At 49.4% G+C, this 20,944-nt stretch overlaps 1 protein-coding gene across 4 annotated transcripts in view; it reads left to right on the top strand.

The window, feature by feature from the left end:
* Positions 1 to 3,899: 3,899 nt before the first annotated feature.
* PHACTR4 (phosphatase and actin regulator 4) overlaps positions 3,900 to 20,944 on the top strand; it is a 91,426-nt gene continuing 74,381 nt past the window's right edge. For 2 of the 4 annotated variants that reach the window (XM_090056569.1, XM_090056571.1), the window contains exon 1: positions 5,031 to 5,171. The gene's annotated coding sequence lies outside the window, so the exon portion shown is untranslated. Of the gene's footprint in view, positions 3,974 to 5,030; positions 5,172 to 11,466; positions 11,569 to 20,944 lie in introns of those variants that run through there. The other 2 variants (XM_090056568.1, XM_090056570.1) reach the window with 2 other exon arrangements.

Raw genomic sequence — 20,944 nt, 5'->3', positions numbered from 1 at the left:
ATGCAATGGAGTCTGCGTTCAAGAACTGGGCGGAGTGACGACAAACAGCAATGGGAAACCAGTGCATTTGCAGACATACCAGGAACCAGCTCTGGAAAGCTGTTCATCCACCACTTGTATCCTAACATGCACGGCCCGAAAGCAAGATCCAGCTGCTTTGCAAAACCGTATCTTGGACACCGTATTTTTTATATTTTGGAACATTTTTCGTGTCCCAGGTCCAATTAGCCACCACCTCCAAAGCCTTATATGGCCTTACTACCGGTGACACCTCAGGGACAGAGCCTTTATGGTTTTCAAACCTCTGTGCTCTGGATGCAGCCAGGCAAAGTGCCTCCTCATTAAAGCTGCAGTGGCTTGTGGCAGGGATGGGGGGAGAAGTCCACAGAGCCGGGGCCTGGCTAACATTTGCTCCTGCACCGCCTTCTGCTCCTGTATTGAATGAGAATCTGCAGAGGGATCAATAGAGCAAAAGGCTACTCCGGGGTTTCAAAGGCAGGCTTTGTACCTAAAGCCAGCTCTGCGCTACCGCCCTTTGCTGGCTAGCTCTGTCTGTCGGTGCGGGACGAAGTGTGACCCTCGACCGACAGAGTTGTGCAGGACTAGTCCTTATTAAACAGAAGCAACGGTCGGTATGGTTGGCTGTTTTGCATCACGGGAGTGGGGCAGCTTGTCCTGTACCAGCTGTGTCTGTCCTGGGACGTCTCTGCCAGCCCAGAGCGCTGGGAGCAGGGCCGCAGGGCACCACGGTAAAATCGTCCCTGCTCTCCAGAGCTTGCCGTCTAAATAGGTGTGCGGTGGTGGGGACAAAAACAAAGGAAATGTTTTCATGCCCTGTTTATCATTTGAGAAGAGTAGTTTAAAAAAAAAATACATTGCCTGAAAACAAATGACCCTTTCATCGCTCAGAAATGGGCACGGTGAAAAGTTAAAAATTCGCATGTAAGGCTCGTGCCCTTTTCCAAGCTCATCTGGGATCTGTATCATGTTCTCTCACCGACTTCTCTCCTAGTCACTTGGCTCTTGGTCTTGTTTAATCACCATATTGTGAAGGCTGAACAGGTTCGGGTCCCGCAGTCTCTCACTGTGAGAGGCTGCCCCCAGGGCTCGGTCCTCGGGCCCGCGCTGTTCAATCTCTTTATCAGCGATTTGGACAAGGGGGTGAAAAGCACCTGTTTAAATTCGCTGATGATACCACAATTTGGGGTGAGGTGAGCACACAAATAGGGAGGGAAAGACTGAAGACCCGGATAGGTTACAGGGGTGGGCTAGCAAAAACAGGATGCGCTTCAACACTGACAAGTGCAGGGCGCTGCACGTGGGCAGGAGTAATCAGCAGCACACTTATAAGATGGGAAACTCCCTTCTTGAGAGCATGGAGGCAGAAAGGGATCCAAGATGAACATGGGCCGGCAGTGTGGGGACGCGATCAGGAAGGCCAACCGCACCTTGTCGTGCACCCACAGACGCATCTCGAGCAGGGCCAGGGAGGTGATCCCCCTCAATGTGGCACTGGTCAGGCCGCAGCTGGAGGACTGCGTCCAGTTCTGGGCGCCGCACTTCAGGAGGGACGTGGACAGCATGGAGAGGGTCCAGAGGAGGCCGCTCGCATGGTCAGGGGGCAGCAGGGCAGGCCCTACGGGGAGAGGCGACGGGACCTGAACCTGTTCAGCCTCCACAAGAGAAGGCTGAGGGGGGACCTGGGGACCGTCTATAAACTCACTAGGGGGGACCAGAAGGGTTTGGGGGAGACCTTGTTTCCCCAAACACCCCCTGGCACAACAAGGAATAACGGCCACAGGTTGTTGGAGAGGAGGTTCAGATCAGACATCCGTAAGAACGACTTCACGGTCAGGGCGGCTAGGATCTGGAGCCAGCTCCCAAGGGAAGTGGTGCTGGCTCCTACCCTGGGGGGCTTTAAGAGGAGGCTGGATGCCTACCTGGCTGGAGTCATCTGAGCCCACTTTTCTCCTGCCCAGGCGGGGGTCAGATTTGCAGATCTACGAGGTCCCTTCGATCCCACTTCTGTGATTATATGATCAAATCCATATTCTTTTTATTTGCTATCCATCTGATGGATATTTCATTTTTATTAATCTTGTGATTTCAAGCCTTTTCATGTTTCAGGCCTAGCGCACTTTTGCTGCTCGGGACTGGCAGGGCTGTAAATATGCTAAGCACTCACGTGGCAGAGCTCGCTGCCCTCAGGTGGGGGAGGCACGCCTGGTAGAAGGGTTTTGCGTGGGAAGCACTTGAAATGCATGGGAGCTTTCTAGGAAAGGAGGTATGGAGCTCAGGTGCTCCCGCGATGCAGCCGAATGCACCTGCCTGAAAGGGACCCGGGTCACCTGTGGACAGGGCATCTCTCTGCATTGCGAGAGGCACGCTTTGAGCGCATTAGAAAGGTGTCCTGTACCGGAAAAAGTAAAAACTTTTATTTCTCCCTGGAGCCTGTTCATACACAAAATTTCTCCTATAGGAAAATATGATTTTTGTCAAATTTTTGATTTTCCAGCAGGGAGAAATAACCACAGCTCATCATTTTGCAATACCAGCTGGTTCTGTTTTGCTCAGGCGGGTTCAGCTCTTTCATTTCAGCATTTCAGACTCAACTGTTTTACTCTCTGAAGCTTTTTGTGTCTCCTGTTCTGATTTGGAAAGGCAAGTCATGTTGAAAAGTCAAAAAATGTGTAAGGATTGAGCATGATCTCAACACATGCAACTTGTTTAAATGCGTCCAGTGCAGCTTTTCCAAGCCAGTCTGAGATTTACGGTGCGTTCTTCCACCAACGTCTGTCCGACGCGGTTGGCGCTTGGCCTCGTGTAGCAATGCACCTCGCTTTGCATTCCCCCGCTCCTGACCCCGGTGTAGAGGAGAAGGCAGTCAGAGCGTCTGGCCCGGGAGTGATTCATGCTCTTTCTCAAGCGACTCTAATTCAGAAGGATCAGGGTGACAGCTCTTCGCCTTGAGACGCAATTGAGAGATTGGGCGACAGGATAAAGAAATGGAAATGACCTTCTGGAGGCCTCCTCCCAAGCCTGGCGCAAATCCAGGGTCGGAGGAGCCGCCTAGGACACAGCTCCGGCAGGGCTCAGCCTCCGCTGTCCCTTGCGCCTGCGCCCGAGGAGCTGGTGCCGCTCGGCGCTGCTCCCCTGCGCCCCGGCTCGTCTCCTGGCCCCGGGGCATCGTGCAAAACGATCCGCCCGGACGCCAGCCCCGGCGCCTGCAGGCAGAGCGGTCACCTCCACGCGCAGGCCGGGCGGTGCCCGCAGGCCCCTGCGTTTGCCTCCGGGCGCCCTGGTGCACGGCCGCGCTCCCCCGCCTCGCCCCGGGGGCCAGGCCCATCCGGCACCGCTGTTCCCCGTATTACCTCGTGCCCCCGCCCCGTAGTCCTGCACGGACCCCGTGGCCTGTTTGGCGTCATGGATTCCCATCCGCCCTTCGCGCCCGGGCACGGACTACGTCACCGCCCCCCACCTCGCCCGGGGCCCCAGATCGCAGCCCTGGTCCCGTGTGATCTCATGCCCTAGCTCCGTATGACGTCGCAGATCCCCATATTACCCTAGGCCCCGGCCCCACATGACATCATGGTTCCCCATATGACCTCATGGCCCAGCCCATCACAGACCTGCATATTACCTTAGGCCCCAGGTCCATATGTCATCCCAATTCCTCATATCGCTCCATACCTTAGCCCCCTATGACATCACAGATCCCCGTATGACATCACAGATGCCCATGCAACCTCATGCCCCAGCCCAATAGGACATCACAGTTCCCCACATTACTCCATACCCCCACCCCCACCCCACGTGCCGGATGACGTCACCGCCCCCGCCCCCGCCCCACGCAGCCCTGCCAAGCCCCGCCCCCGGAGGACTACAAGTCCCGGCATGCCGCGCGGCGCCGCCCCTGCAGGGCTTCCGTGGGCTGGGCCCGGGGCGCGGGCGGCGGCGGAGCGGGCGCGGGCAGGTGAGCGGGTCCCGTGCGCGTGTCGCGCTGCTGCTGCGCGGGTTTTGTGCGGGGCTGGGCTGAAAATCGTGACTTGCCCCATTTTCCTACGGGGGGGCTGGGACAGCCCCTCCGTGTCTCGGGTGCGCGGCGCCCCCCCACCCCCGCGTGCTTTATAGACCCGAGCCCGAGGGGCTGGACTGAAAATCGCGACTTCTCCCCATTTTCAATCGTGGGGAGCTGGGCCCTGGCGGGGGGCAGCCCCTGGGGGCCTGGGTGGCAGGGCTGGCATTGCCCCCCAGCTTCCAGGGGGTTTGAGACCCCAGGCATAGGGGCTGCTCTGAAAATCCCAACTTGCCTCCCATTTTCATCCGTGAGGCAGCCCCGCTGCCCGTCTGGGCTGTGCGGCATTGCGCCCTCCCGTCCTCCCCCATCCCTGCGGCTCTTAAGGTATTTGAAGCCACAAGTCCCAGGGGCAGGTCTGAAAATTGCGCCTCGCCCCCCATTTTCATACGGGCTCGCTGTGTCCCTGGGCTACGTGCAGCGTTCAGCCCTGACCTGCCCAGCGCGGTGGCCCATGGCAAGCGCCTTCCCTGCCTTTGGGGTCTCCCCAGACGTCGCGGGGGAGCCGAAACACCACGGCCTTTCCTCGCCACCCGCGCCGCACCCCTCGTCTGCTTGCCACTCTCCTCCAGACTGCCTACCTCCATCTGTCCGGGTGCTGCTGCATCGGGTGGGGGTGTGCCGATGAGCTCTGCGAGTGGTGCTTGGTCATTATAGGGACCTGAAAAGAGTCATTTTTATTTAAATGGGGAATTTCCAGGATCAGCGACAGTCCCGTCTTGCACAGGGGCTGTGCGAGGCGCTCCCCTGCGGCCCCTTCCACGCGCCCCCCCCCAACCAGTTGTTGCACCCATGGACACTTGCAATTGTTGCACTGTTGTCAGTTGTTGCACTGATGGATACTTTTGAAATGAAATATTTCCCCTCTCTTGATCCCTCCCCAATATCCAATTGTGGATTTGCTGTGTTGTAAAGAGAACCTGTCTTTATTTTTATTCTAAAAAAACCCGAGAAGGTCCCATCCAAACACGGACGAGGGAGCGATCAGCTTTTGTCCGTGAAGTGACGAGTTTTCTTCGATGAGGCAAAGAGAAACCGCCTAAAATCTGAGAGCCGGTGCCTCTTAAATCAGGAGTTCTTCGTCTTCGAGAAATAGGTGCGTCCTTGACTCGTCGCCGGTGGCTCTTGCCTGGCTCGGAGGGAGGCACAAGGCCGAGCTGCACGTGCTTCGGTTAAGTGATAAGGATGCGTTGCTTTGTGGAGTTAGCAGGTCGCCCGGTGCTGGCCTAGTTATCTCGGTTTTACAAAGGGGGAAATCCTTCGAGGTTTTTAAAGCCGGGCTCGACAAAGCCTTGGCTGGGATGATGGAGTCAGGGCTGGTCCTGCTCTGAGCGGGGGTTGGACTAGATGTGACCCCCTGAGGTCCCGTCAACCCTCATTTTCTACAAGTCTGTAGGATCTGTAGTTGGTAGTGGTTGAGCTCTGACCCAGGGCTGGCACCTTTACCCCCAGATGAATCAGGGCTACATATCTTTTCCTGGGGAAATTACTTCTGATGCTCTCAAATATTCACTCCGCTCATTTGCAAGTAGCGGTCACAGCACGAGGTGCTCTAGCTTTGCATTTCTTATTTCATTTTTATCTTTATTTCTTTTATTCACTCTTCCCTCACCCTAGGGATTGTCCAGCTGGGGAAGTTCGGCTAGTTTTGCCACTATGGGGTGGACTGGTATAACCACTCGGGCACGCTTTGACGGCAGTGCGAGAACCCATCGGAGCTTGCAGCCAAATGATTCTGCATGTGGACGCTTGTACAGCATAGGAATACCTGTGTGTGGTTAATTAGGAACAGCTATTATGCTTTTAAGCAGGCAAATTTCACGTAATCCAGATTTAATTATAAAGTGGGGAAAAAGCCTAAAGAGGATTTTTTTTGGTGTGGTTCACACTTCTCCCGAGAGGACCCATGTTAAATGTAGAAAGGTACTCTAATGCCAGGCTGTTTCTATTGTGAAATAATGTTGGCATAATTATCTTGGTTTAAATTCATACCTTGGATTATACCCAAAAAGCCTGTGGGTAAAGAAGACCTTAACATGACTTTTCTCACAAGATTGAAAGCATGTAATTTGTCTGCTGTGGGCTAACATGGCTTCAAGTGGGTAAGCCTGAATTTTATTGGAGTTTAACGGGAGGCTCACATGTTAGGAAAGATGTACCTTTTTTGGCCTTCATGGTACACTTCATTTATGTGCAAGGTGGAACAGATTGGTGCCCTGGGAGTGGGGGGTAGTAACACAACTGTAGATCGGGATTGCAGGGGGAGGCATCAACACAGACAGGCAAAATGTGATTGCGTTTTTGTTTTTGTGCTGATGGCTTGGAAATCTGTGCTTACACAGCCTTCTCCTTCCTTCAGGCAGTGGTAAATGTGATTTCCAGTTGAATTTGCTCATCTTGAGAGCTGCATTGGTTGCATTTAAACAAGTTGCATTTGTTGAGCTCGTGCTCGATTGCTTTAGCTGCATATGTAGGCATTACATGTATTAAACATGGCAAATGCTGCCATTTCCAGTTGCCCATTTCAGCAGTGTTGCAGTTGCTTTTCAGGTAAGTTGGTCCAAGCGGGGCTCAGGTATGAATGAGACTGTCTCGATGACGCTTGGAGAAGACCTGCGCGGTGGTGGAAGTTATTCGTACGTTAGTCTGCTGTTCTGACATAAATGGATGCTCAGCCGAGCGACGTGCACGTGCAAGCACGCGGAGGATGCGCTCAGCCATGTCTTTGGAGCAAAGCAATGGTAATGGACTGGGTTGGAATGGGCGGAAGTGCTGTAAATTAGATAGGAAACTGAATGTGGCTGAGGGGAAAAGTTAAGCTCTTGGCGGCCTATTAATTGGACTGAAGTTGATGGGAGAAGGTGGTTAATTAGGAGGCTCTCCGTATTTTGTGGGAGCGGGGCCCTCATTGCTCTCTGACAAACAGGATGACAGAATCCATGGCTAGTGGGTGGGCCTGGAAACCAGCGTGCTGTATGGGTGCAGCGCTTGCTTGGCTTTGTGTAGAGAAAAAAGCCCTTTCAGAGGTCTATTTTTATCAGTTAATTAGTGGCGCTTGCTGATTTGTCATTGCTGGGCGATGACTATTTCCAGTTCTTTCCTGCATGGTGGGGTTAGTCCAGCACTGAACGTGCAAACCAGCCGTTGCACCTTTGTGACTGCTAGCGGCTGATGCGGGGGCACACGCTGGAAGGAGCAGAGGAACGTCTGTACTAGAAACAAAGTCAGCTCTCGGAGTCCTTTTTGCCTTCTCAGATGAGGTTTCTGTGGCCTCCGGTTACCAAAATGTGAGTCTGTAAAACTATGTAGATGCAAAAGCATGCAGGTCTTTCACTCGGAGGATCTCACTGACTTTCGCTAAGCGGCAGAATTAGGAAGCAGAAACCTCCTAACGTGTGTCAAGGAGCTGGTGCAGGGCTCGTGGGCTCCTCCAGTGATTGCCGAGCCCCTTGTCAAAGCAGAGAGGGCAAGTCCGCCAGTGCCGTCCTCCAGCTCTGCCCAAGTCAGGAGCTGCTCTTCTCGTCTCACTGGTAACTAGCTTTAAACAATTAGCAGGCCATCCGAGGATACTGCTCTGCGCAGATTTTTCTGTTGCCTTCTCTGTTGACCATCCTTGGATCTGGGGGGTGCGCAGACCCTGAGGTGATGGGCGCCTTTCAGACCCAGCTGCATCCTGGGTGACGGTGTTGTTTGAATGCCTTCGTGCTATTTCCAAACCGCAGTAGAGGACGGCTCGTCTCCTGGCATGGTACCAGGCCGATGAACACGCATCGTCTCTTGAAGAAGGGTGTTTGTGCCTGAAAGCTTGCAAAGAGCAATTTTTCCGACTGCTTAGCTGGTCTAATAAAAGAGATCGCATGCACCCAAAGAACCTCATCGGCCCATGCTTCGTCCCTTAATTGGATGATAAATGAATGAAGCGTCCCTTCCAAAGGGATGACCCGTCTAAACGAGTATTTTCTCTTGCTCCCAGTGGTTGCATAGCGTGTTATTACTTGGTTAACCCCGTTGGCTGCCTGCAGGGCTGCGGGTGAGGGGGAAAGGGCTGGAATATGGCTTGTTCACTCGATTCTTTTGTGTTTTGTGCCTTTGGCATGCTGATTTCCAAACACAATGGAGAACCGCTTGCCTAACAGCTGCGAGCCAAGTCGGAAGTGGAGATGGGCTAGCGGCTATCTATGCAGTGACCCGGCCTTTTGAATGTCAGGGGGCAAAGCAACACATGGCAACGAGAGCCTGGTCCTCAATCGCACTCTCCCAGGTATTTGTACCCGAAAGCTTGCAAAGAAGAGTGTTTCCAACTATTTGAGTTGGTCTAATAAAAGATATTGGATTTGCCCAAAGAACCTCATCTGCCTCTGTCCTTCGATGGATGTGGCTCCAGCTTACACTCTCCTAGTGTTTCAGTCTGGGATCCCAGGAATCCTATTTTAGGGAAGGTCGGGATTTTTATTTTTTTTGCAAGGGGGAGGGGGAAATGTGGGGAAAAATGTCTATGTGATGGAAAAGCTGAAGTCAGTTTTCAAGTTGGGCACTTCAATCTAGTTCAGGTGCCCAAGTCACTTTTGCAAACGGGACTCTAACTCGCAATTCACTTTGTATTTGCAAAGTTTACCCATGACGTCTGTTGGATTTTTTTTTTCACTTTGTATTTGCAAATTTTACCCACGATGTCCATAGGACTTTTTATTTTGTCGCACCATTTTTACATTGGCAAAAGTGCCGATGGAGGTGTCATTTATATCCCCCAGGAAGTGCTGGTGCTGGTCTGAAGTGGCGTCCCTTGTTTTCCAAAGGCACGTAAGCTGTGCTGGTAAAGAAGCCTTTTGCTGGTACCCGTGCGAGGAGGATCTGCTGAACCGCCAAAGCTTTTCTGGCATTGAGCTGGCCTCGGTGCGGTTACTTAAGAACACGCGTGGTGGAGAAGAACGTCAGCCTAGGGAAGCGATTGATCTTCCCTGAACTTTTTGGAGAACTTTAAAGTGTCTCAAAGCTCTTCTGCTAACGCGATTCGACCGAAAGTGTGGGTGGTGCCAGAGTGTCTTAATTGCCACCCATAAATGTCACCGGTGATACTGGAACTGATTTATCTGGCAGTAGCTATGCTTCATTTTCAGCTGGGACCTATAACAGGATGATAATTGCTGAAATAAACTTAATAGGCCAACTGGCTCAGGCAAACAGAGTTGGTCTCTGCTGTCACGGCTGTTAGTGTAGCCATCTCCTGCGAACACGGTTTAATTAAGTGTTGGATAGGAAAGGGCCTGTTACCCATTTGGGTTCACTTCTGTGTACAGGATGTTTGCACAGTGCCGAGAGAGAGGACACAGACCTGAACGTGGAAACAAAACGTGTATGTGAACAGGTCTGCTTGCTAAGTGATGCCGTATGTCTTGAATTGCTGATGTCTCACGTGTATCTGGCTGTGAACTCGGATTTAAAAGCCTGCTGCTAACCTGGGGTGCCACCCTTTTCTCACCGGTGATACGCCAGGCCCCTGGTTCGGTAGCTGGCCTGGACCAGGTTGGAGCGTGGTAGGATGCGTTGTAAAAAGAAAAGTGGTGATGCGTGGCCTTGTGCATGCGGGCCAGCTATGCCGCTGTGAAGCTGGGACGGCTGACATGCTCCAACATGATTTCTAAATTCTTCTGTGGTTCACGCGCGCTTTTGATGCGGACCATCGGACTTTGTGTGGACTTGCCAAATGAGCAACGTGCGCTGCTCTCTTGGTGGCTCTGCCTTGCAGCAGTTTTGAAACGTGGCTGGGGCTTCAGGCTACGGGTTTTCTATTTGCTTTCTCTGCTTTGGGCTGATGTAGCAAGAAAGGCCAGTCCAGGCATGGCTAGTCCTTTTTCAGGAAGTTCGTGACTTAAAAACACAGCGCAGCGCATGTGGTCAGAAACGGTGGAGCTTGCACGGGTTCTGCAGTTCTGTTGTTGGGTTTCGTCTGTACGAGATGTTATCTTGTATTAGACCAACAAGATTTTTGCAAAAAAATTGTCTTTAATTGCTAGGTTTTGGGCACAAACACCCTTCATGTATATGAACTTGAATCTCCAATCTTATTACTGCAAAACTTCATATATATATTCATATATATATATATATATGAATTGCAGCCTGTTATGTCCCCTGTGCTCTGGGTCAGTAAGCCTGCAGTCTGTGCCAGGCTGTGTTGCTTGCCGTGTTGTTTGATGTTCCTCGGGTCATTTCTCCCCGTGCCTCGGTTTCCCCGCCCAGGCGGTGTCAGCTCTTCATAACCTAGGTCTTACCATTTGTATCCGGGGTGTGATGATTATTCGAGGCGGTGTGTGATCTCCACGAGGCCTTTAGGTACCTGTTCGCATCCTGACAGTAAAACAAATGTGCATCCTAGTGAAAGGGATGCTGACTCTTTGAGTGACTAATATTTTAATTTAAATTCCTCTGAAGCATGTTTAGCTCTAAAATATTTCTTTCTGTTTTCTAGTATTGGTATTGGGTTGAGGTTTCATGTTTGATTTCTCAGCTTCCCTTGCATCTTTCTTTTTGTGTCATGACACGTTTTCCTTTTATTGTCTCTGTCTCTGAAGTGGGAGGTATTTTGAATGCTATCTGTACTCTGATATAAATGTGTTTTATGATTATGCTTTTATTCATAGTGATGTTATGCAAAGTGAGGGGTTGAGTTTTTTCTGGTGCTGTCTTACTGCATTTCAGACCGAAAAGAGAAACCTCCCCCCTCCTTAAGATTTCCCACAATTTTTTTAAAGTTGAAATATATCTAGAGAGAAGAAAGCTTCTGCCATAAGCACTGGTTGCGTTAGCATTTCAGACTGGTAAACTCATGGATCATCTCTTCTTTTTGAAGGATTTATTTCGATGCGAGAGCATTAGTCTCTTGGGAGGGGGAAAATAAAGCTTTTTAAACTCAGCTTGCTGTCCAGCCTGGCAAACTCTCTGAATGTCTCCCCGCTGGGTTGACCGGCAGTGCCTTGTGTTGAACCTTTAGACAGGACACCTTGGTGCCAACAGCCTGGCAAAATAGAGGTGGAAATTTGGGAGGCAGCAGTTCTGCGCTGTTGGTTTGAGGGAGGGAAAAGGATGGTTGTTGAACACGTCGAAGTAATGATTCAGTGGCAAAGAATCCCAAGTGGTCACATTGATTTATTTTAATTGCATGGAAAAATAATCCTGATGCAAGCTCGTGCTGGAGCTGGAGCTGCAGATGGACTTCCAGCAAAAACTCAATTAGCGACAGGAATTGATGATCATTCGGTTTGCTTGATACTTGCCCATAATTCACCTTGTGGAAATTCTTAAAAAGTAGGCGTGTTTTGTAGCTCGAGGCGATTCTTTTGCTGGTTGGTGAATCTGGGCTGTTGAATCCGGCAGGACAGGAAGAAAAGGAACCTTTCTGTGGACGTGGTACCAAACCCCTTTGAGATATTGGGCAGGGGATGGTTCCCAGACCGGAAGCAGGAGAGGACTCCGCTAAGGAGGGAACGGAAATAGTGAGTATCTCGATTTCTTGGCTGTGGCTTTCTTAACAGGATAGGCCTTACTTCCCTGGTCTCGTGTCTGGTGTTTGTAGTCTGTATTTGCACTTCGCTTGCCGACCATTTGTTAAAGGGATTGCGTTGGAGGTTAAAAAAAAAAAACAGCCCGGGTGGCGGCAGGGGATAGCGCCGAGGCTGGAAACTTTATTCCTGTTTTGCTGCTACACTTGTGTAGTGCGCGGATGTGATTTTGGACACCGCTGTTCCTGGGTTTCTTGTGCGACTTGGGAAAGCTAACCGGGTGCTAGGTTTGATTGTGTTTCTGCAGGACTGTTCTCCAGCCCCACTGATTTCGTGGCTGCACGCTGCCTGGGGGGGTGTTTGATTTTAAGATCGGATAGACATGAAATGTCTCTTGATGGCTGCTAATCTCAGGTATGTCCTTGATCACCGAGGCGCGCCTCCGGTTCGGGTAGTTGATTCGTGGCATGGCACATTTAATCCTAGTTTCTATAGCAGCAGCCTCTTTAACAAGCGGGTGGAGTTCACCGTTCATATTTTATGGCTCTTGCGTGTGGTGTGGCTTGCTTTTTTTAATACAACGTTTGTGATGTATGTATTGACCAGAGTTAGATACTACTGACTTTTGGTAATTGGTGAGCAATCACCTGTTGTGTGGGAATTGTACGTAGTCCTGGGAAGTCTGCATGGCGTGCAGGTGAGTAAACGGCTCCGGTTTCCTTATGTCTGTGTGGCGGGGCAGGACTAGTAGGACTACGTCAGTGCATTTAGCTGAATGACTTTCTGCAGATCACGTGTCTCTCCGAAGGGTTGGGGTGTTTTTTTTTTTGCTTTTGCTTGCCCCTTTCTCTTTTTAAAGTTCTTCCATTTTTATCATAAGATTGTAAAGGACACTGCAGAAACTTGCTGGATTGAGTATTGTAGAAAACAGCCCCCACTTCATATTGGCGTGAAATATTTGCCACGCTACTTCTGCAACCCTCACTTCAGCTCTGATTTTAAACGGCAGCAGGAAGCATTTCCACATGTCAAATCAAGGGGATCTGATGGGTGAAGTATGCCTTTTGCATATTTAAAACTTGTAGCCTCCGTGCTATGCTGTGTCCTGTCAAAAGCCTGGTGCTGTTCCTGATCTCGCGCTGTGCGCCTGCCCACGGTGTCTCGGTCAGTGCATCTCTTCATGTGGGACAAGCCCGTTAGCTGGATCTTTTGAATATGGGGAACAATTTTGAGATGGCTAAGAATATTAGCAATGAAATGCTAGGTTAAATGGGGCTTTGGGCTGATGCCGTTCGGACATGAATGGAGCTGGTGGTCGCCGCAGGGAAAACATGGCTGCAGGTGTCCACTGCTACCTACATTTTGAAGGTGCTTGTCTATCAGCCTAAAAAAAAATGCCTCTTTTCCTAGTTTCTTTGGGTAAATGTGATATCTTTTATTGGGCCAGCTAAACAACTGGTTCTTTGCAAGCTTTCAGGCACCCTTCTCCAGGCCTAGGGAGCGTCTGCTGGTGGTTTGTGCTCTCCTGGGTAGAATAAAAGCCACGACGCGAAATGCAGGTCTGTGAAAATGCAGATGCATGGCCGGGAGGATGAAAGGTGCTGGCCAGCATGTGGATACAGGGGAATAATAATAAATAACTCTTAAAAAAAAAAAAAAAGATAGATCTAGGCTCTGAAACCAGTAGGTTTTCCATGCGTGTCTCTTGTTCCTGATAACGCGGAGGAGTGAATTACGGATCTGCTGGGGCGGCTCGGCTGGTTGCACGAGACCGGCGCAAGGGAGGGTTCATTCTTTGCGCTCTTCCTCATGACTCGGGGTTAATTGCTACAGGTAGGATCCTTACTGCTTTTGCTTTATTTGTGGGTTGTTTTTTGTTTTTATTTAAATAAGGCTAATCACTAGAGGTAGGATGCTTAATACTTTTGCTTTATATGTTGGGGGTTTTTTTTGTTTCTTTTTTAAATAGCTTGTCTCCCCTCCAGGAGCTTGAAGAGGGAGGTGCCTCCTCTTCCCGAGCTCTTCTGGGGGCAGCTCCCAGGGTAGCAGCCTGACTCTTGCCCAGGTCCCACATCTCACCCTGCCTTTCTCATTTCTTTTGGCTGACTCGGCTCAACCTGCCTCTGACACCATCAAGGGGCTGATGTGCGTGAGGAGCCGCTGTGGTGCCAGTCAGCATTTTGCCCGGCTGTATTAATTTCTCCTTTTTTAATGAGCCTTGGCTCACCTATGTATTGTTGCATAGCAGGTGTCTGGTTCATGCATTGCTCCCCAGCAGCTTCAGAGCTCATCTGAGAGTTCTGAGCTCTGTTATATTTTTCTCTTACCTTCACTTAAGTTGTCTCTGACCTTCAGTTTTTGTGCTGAGCTACTATACCGGTCTGCTATCCCCATAACTGATTCAAACCCCTTCATTTTGGTACTTGGCATGCAGGGCTCCCGAAGATCCTTTTATTTATTTATTTAGTTATTTTTGAAGAAAGGTGCATTGCTTTTGGTCTCCCAACAAGAGGAGAGGTTAGACCTGGTGCTGCTTTTCTGCTTTCTGCATGTGCTTTCTTCCTGCCACTGTCTCTGGTGGGCTGAATCTGTTGTTCACGTTTTGCACTTAATAGACAGGCGCTATCTGACTTGAGTTTCCTGCTCTTCTGTATAGGAGCATATAGCACAGCCCCTAATGTGTAATAATCAAGTCATGATCTTCTACACCTTTATTTGCAGTAGCGGAAAGCATCAGGGAGGTGCCTTACACATGGCTTTGAAAGCATCTTCATATACATCGTCATATTAACACAGCGATTTTCAACCGGGATGCTGTGAGATGCTTTCAAGAGTGGTGTGGGGAGTTAGCACTGTTAAGTGTGCAAGCACAGCTCACTAGAGAAACCCAGATTTCAGTTACCAATCTGTAGCGTTAAAAATCTCCTGGTCTCTTGAGTTCTTTGCAACAGAAAAATAGGTTTTTTTAAAAACTTTTCTGTAGTCCCAAAAGAAGAGAAAACCAAGAGCTGGCTTTTTCGGAGAGGTGTCTTGCGTCTACAAAGGTTGACAACTGTTGTATGGGCATTGTGCATGTGGTGGGATGATTTCGGTGCTTAAATTCAGCATGCTAGCAGAGCCATTTGGACAAATATTCATTGCTAGGGAAGGGCCAACATTCCTGGGGCTGGTATTATGAGGCGGACGTCGGCGAGCCGCGTTACAATTGCTCTTTGCCCATGTTGACACTGGCCGGAGAAGCTGTTTGCCTTTTCCTAGCTGAGTGCTGTTCAAAGGCTGTTTGAATTCAGTGCACACACTTTCTTCGTAATGTGGCTAGGTTTCTTCACACTGCATGCTGAATGCGATAAGGCTGTTTTGCAAACTTGTACTCACCCACTCAATGTGCGAACTTTTAATTTTGACAGGCAAGTGAAATGCCATTCTGTTTTCTTATGACTCAGTGTGGTTGAAGAATGGCAACTCTTTTGTGCTTGGGTTGGGTCATCTTTATTTTTTCTTTCTTTCCATCTGTCTGTGTTTTGTTTGTTTGTTTTTGTTTTGTTTTTTTTTTTTTTGCAAGGACATTTAAGTCTGAAAATGAAGCTTGAAAGCAGCAAGGTAACGGAAACCATTTTCGATAGGAAGCAGCATCTCGTGCGTTGCTCAGGATGCATCGTCTGTTTGCGTGGACCAATAGAGTTTGCTCTTGTGAGACGGGAAAGCTGAATCTAAGGCATCACGAGTTCTCCCTCTTGCCTGTGCAATGGTAGGGGGACCTTGCCCATAAGTACTGAAGGCAAATAGAGCTGCTCTACCCACTCCAGCGTGTATGCAGGCCTGTCGCAATTCCTACTGCTCCCCGTTGCCGCTCTCGGTGCGGTTGTGATAACATGGTGCCACTTTTTTGGTTGTCTGTAACATGGGATAGCAGGGTAACACAGTAGTATCACAAGCAACAATAAATGCATGGCCCAGAAACATTTGGGAACAGCTTTTTAAGAGCATCTAATGAAAAGGGATATGCATTATGCAAGGATCGCTGTTCTGTCGTGGTGGGGAGATGGGTTACGCCAATATGGTTCTGCCTGGGGTACGTGGGCCCCTTTACCGGTCAGGGCTCTGGTTACGTAACAATGATTAGCAATTATATTGCAGCTCTCATTAACTTAAGCAGGTTGCTTTGTCTTTGTGCAAGTCTGAGCTGGGCTGTCACGGCTGGCGTGGTACAATGTTATAAAATGATCCCTGAGCAAAGCAGTTTTACTAATGTTGTCAAGCCCTGGTGCTTGCGGCCTTCTACCTCTGTCCCCTGAAGTAGAAGTTATTTGCTGGGTATGAGGCAGGATTTCTGTGCAGGGGCTCCTCATCGCATCCACCTGTCCACAGTTGTTGGCCCAGAATTGGGATTTGGAGATGCTCCATAATTATGTATGTCAGGATCAGCATTTCGGTGCCTCTTTGCCGTGTGGGTTTGAACGCAGCTTGCTTAATTAAGTATGGGCGATGCATGGGTCAAGTTATGGGCGATGTTTTGGAGCATGCGGGGAGAAAGCATAGGACTCTGGGTTGTGGTGGACCTTTCGAATTGTTTTTGATTACTCTTGAGATCGTACCAGGAAGCAAATCCAATTCAAAACATGGGGTTTGGTGGCCAGGACTGGGCAGGCACTCCTAGAAGTGTTTGGGTAGTTTATTTGTATTCTCATGTTCATTTAATCATAAGTCTACAGTAAAGAGCTCAGAGGTTTTTTCTTCTTCCCCCAGTGGTAAAAATTCTGATGTGGGAGAAGGTGCAGGATCCTGTCTACACCTGCATTGTGCTAAAGAAAGGCTTGCATTGATCCATCTTGATTTTTATACAGAGTTTATCAGAATATATGGATCTTGACTTTGGCTGGTGCCGTATAAGCTGGATCCAACTGCCTGGTAGATTAAGGATGATAAGGTCAGTGAGCTACTGGACTCTCAAGGGGCTGAAGTCAAGGGCTGATTAAGGTAATCAACTTTATCTGCTGACTTGAGATTGTTATCTGCGCCTCTTAGGGTTTTTTTCTCCTTTGTATTGGGGCTTCTTCCCATACAGATTCTTAGCTGGGCATTTCCCCTGCTTTTATAGTATTATAACTTCTCTGTAGTGGTCACAGAGTAATCCTGCTCCGCGAAATATCAGCGCTCTTGGTACCGAGGGCAGATTTGCTGTCGAGTAGGTGTGTATGTATACATACGGCCACTGGGATTTTACCATGGGAGACCTACCTTAAATAAAGAGCGCTAATGCAAGAACAACTCCAGCTCTTTGGCTGCAGCCTGAGACTAGACTGGAGTCTCTTGCACTGTTAGAGGTGCCAGCAGAAAAAGTAGGACTGTCTCATCCCTGGGGCACAGACATTGGCACCCCGCCGGAGAAGCAGTACGGTTTAGCGGTGCAGCGCTGTGTCTTCCCTGCAAAGTTAAATTGAGGATTACCCTGAATTCAAGCCCTAACCATGCATAAACCCTTCCCTTGGGTTGGCTGACTCATCACTTGGTTACCGTTTTGGTTAAGAAATCTAGTTTTTTATAGAATTAAAAATTAATGTAATTAAAAATAATTAACTAATAGTTTTTAATAGAAGTCTAGTCTAGTTTTTCTCCAGCGATCCATTCATCTGTGCAGCTTGAATGGATCGAGTACACACCAAGTTGAGTAACTCTGTGTGGACACACTTATTAAGGAGTAACTCCATCCCTAGGCAAGTACCAAGACCATTTCACCTGGATGCTGTATGTAACTCAGAATGTATTGCTTGACTAACTTGGTGTAAAAAGGGAGAAAGAGATGCAATTCGAAGGTGCGGAGTAGAAAACTTGGGGATTTGTGAGACAAGGTTCTGCCTGGATCCAGCTTCGGTCGCTGTCTTACAAGAAAACTAGCACGATGAAATCTTTTAGTCTGATAACCCAGGACTCTGAGTTGCGCATTAAAAAAGTGTGGCGGGGAAGAGAGGCAGGGGGATTTCGGGGATCTCGTTGCATCCAAATACAAAGTGCCCTTGGAGGGGAGTCTGACTTGACTTGCAAGAGGTGAGAAATGATGGTGCTCTCAGTGTCCAAATGATGGAGGGGCAAAGGAGATGGGAGAGGATGGGCTAATCTGTCTGTTGGACTAATAGGGTTACTCCGACTGCCTGTAGGGTTGCTAACCTTGTTTGTGTGTCCGGTTGTACCGCGCATGGTTTGAGCTGAGCCTGCTCCCAGGGTCTAGATGGCCAATTTTCTTCCGCAGCAGAATATGGTTTTCTGAGCCTGTGGGATGGAGAGGCTAGGAGTCTCGGCTAGAGCCAGGACCACAGCTTTCTGCGAGTGCCACGGAGGCCTTTAACAGCATAAAGCACCAAGACTGGGCACGCGAGTTGTAGAAAATGTCACCGTAGCAGAGGATAAATCCCTTTGGAAGTCTGGTTTATGCATTGTGCCCGGGGAATATTTCTCCGAAAAAGAAACTGCTTCCCATTTGCTGCCCTCCCTTCTGAATATTTGCACAAGGAGGAGGCATGGAAACAGAGGGCTTCATTTCCGTAGGCTGGCAAACAGATTGCTTTTAAAGCCAGTTCATTCTCCACCTGTTGATACTGTGCATTATTTCGGCTTTCTTTTAATGAGCCCAGCTGTTGTGGTCGGATGCTTTCCTTGGGTGCCTGAAGTCAAGGCTGCAAATTAATACTTGGGCGCGCAGACCAAGTGCCTTCATTTCCACAGGTGCAGAGGAGCTTGCAGCCACCCTTGAGGTTTTGAGAGTTTGGATTTGCTGAAAACCATTGGACTTGGCTGTTAAACATAGAGGAAGCAAAGAAGATGATAAGTTCATTGACCCCCTGGTGAAATTTCAAGTTGTATGTTAGGAAAAAAACCTAATTTTTTCCATCTTGGGCACTTTAAAAATGGTCAGATCGTGGTTCAGATCGCAGTAGGTAGGTTTTTTGTTGTGGTTCAAGTCCCATTCGGAAGGATTTAACAATAGCTCGAACTATACTTTGTTTTAATTTTCTTTTGGGAACATGACTCTAGGTTGGAAGGAGGCGTACAATTGTAACTGGCCCTGCCTGCTGGCATACATCAAATTGGCTTGTTTGCTGAACAGGCTTTCAGTTTTCGGCCTTGTCGATAGTGATGCTGGAGAGAATGTGTTTAGGTCAGTTGGGTTTTTTTGTGAACCTGCTCTTTTGTTCAAGGACGCAGCATTCATGGGGAACAAAAAGCCTATTGAGAGGGTCTGCCTGCAGAAAGATAAACTGGGTTTAAAAAACCCCATTGCTACAGTTCAGTTCTTTTTTTGTTTGTTGGGGGGGGGAGGGGGGGTTAGGATCACTTTGCCATTTTTTCCATTTTAGTTTGCCTTTGTGCTCTTGAGGCTTCCTGCAAATGTTGAGACTTGCAGTTGCCTTTGGAGGCGGTGGGTCTGAGTCTTGTTTTAGCCCAGGTGAGTTGAAGCGACGTGCCCAAGGGCAGCCAGGGAGAAGTAGATGTGGGAAAACCGTCCAGCTAGCCCGATTCCCAGCTTCCTGCAGCAAACTGTTCGATGTAGCTGGTGGGTTTTTAAGTACACTGATTCATAGTTGCTCTTGCAAGCCCCACATTGCGAACCAGGGTTGCTCCTCCGCAGCAGTTTCTGTCCCTGAGTTGGATCTCAATCTGCAGATCTAAGTACAGTTGAAGAGGCGGACTTTTCCCCCCGTCCTATCTCGCTGGGTAATCAGCTGAGTTGCATTTGATGTCGGCTCTTGGGTTGAAACTCTGCTCCTTCTCAGATGATAAATTCTTGCTCGTGGGACCTGCTTATTCTGGCAGCACCATTTTACCTGCCTGCCGGGCAGGCTTCCTCGTTTGCATACCGCGGGGAAGAGCCCTTGTAGCAGGAAGGGGCTGTGATCGCTTTGAGCTTTTCCTGTTCCCGGGACCTGTAGTTTGGAGTCTCGTCTTGCAACAGCGTCATTTAGGGGTGTCTGAATAAAGTACCTTTAAAGAGCAATTGAGTAAAGTATATTTAAACGAAGGCTTCCTGTCTTTGAAAGGCATTTGGGAGGTACCTGTGCACGGAGGAGGGATGGGGTTCTTGCTGCCAGTCTCTTGTTTCTGGGAGGCATGGCACCATGAAGAGGGAGGCTTGTAATGAGCAGGGGTTTTGGGTGCCTTTCTAAACGGTTCGGGCTGCCCTGTGCTGAGCAGCTGGACGTGGCTCTTCCAGGAGTCACAACAGCCTTGAGACATGCAAGGTGCCGGCTTGAAGTACCAGACTCGCTCTGAAGTATTAGATTTGGTCTGACGGATAGATTGAGATCAGATATTGAGCACGCCGCATTGATCATTACCAATACTACAGGCTCGTCGGATGGGTTGCATTATTGCAGCAGCTTTATTCTTGTGATTTGAGCATCCCGTTGACTATGCTGCGTGGGTTGAAGGAACAATTGTGTTCACCGCATTGCTTCAGATGTGTTAAACTGAGGGGGAGTTTAATTTCCATCTGCAACCTTTCACTACCCATTGCGTTTTCTCTGGTCCTAGGCAAAATGGGTGGCAGTGCACAAATAAACATGAAGTTCATGTTGGGCTGGGTTTCTTTGAAAGGTCACTTATTATGATATCATAAAGTCGTTGCTTGGGTAAATCATTGCAGGGAAAGAAGTGGCATTAGACCTGACTGGCAAAACCCAGCTGAACCCTTTAGCCGGCTGCTTGGAGCCCTGCTTTACTAGCCAGGTTTGCAAACCCCTGGGTGCTGCCTGGCACCCTTGCACAGAATTGGTGACAACTTCCAAACACCCAGGATAGAAAATTAAAGTTCCCACAGGCATTGTTACCTGTTTGCAGCATGCTTCCTTGTTAAGGCATGGAGGTGTGGCCAAAAAAAATAGCTCAGCCGTGTCCAGCCAAGGGATAGGGACATGAATATTTTGTGTTTTTTGTTTTGTTTTGTTTTTTTTTAATTCAGCTGCAATGAGCAGCTTTCTGGCATGAATTTTCTTCGCGTGTGCAAGCGAGGGTGCCTTGTTGCTCTCACGTGAAACTCGAGGAGACGTGCCCTTGTGCTTATTTGCATGCGTAGGTCACGCGGTCTACTCCGATTGTGTAAGCCTCGGGGGTTTGTACGTCCCAGAGGGCTGTCTTGTGTGCAGCAGCGGAATATGCAAACTCCGCGGTGTCCCAGATAAGGGAGCTGGCGTGCGGATTCGGTCTGAGCGCCCGCCTGCCGATGCCGAGTCCGGCCGCTGACTTCCGTTTCGCTTCCTGGCGCTTCGGGATTCTCCTGGAGTAGCGTGGTTGAGCATGAGCTGCCGCTGGACTGTGAGTACTTTCTGGCATGGCAATTCTCACTCCATTTTTTTTGAATCTCCATACATTGCTTGCT

The sequence above is a fragment of the Crocodylus siamensis genome, chromosome 7 (assembly GCF_052110815.1).
Source record: "Crocodylus siamensis isolate JL-2025a chromosome 7, ASM5211081v1, whole genome shotgun sequence".
NCBI classification, from domain to species: domain Eukaryota; kingdom Metazoa; phylum Chordata; order Crocodylia; family Crocodylidae; genus Crocodylus; species Crocodylus siamensis.
The sequence above is the reverse complement of the archived record's forward strand: the minus strand, read 5'-3'. Positions and strand labels throughout refer to the sequence as shown.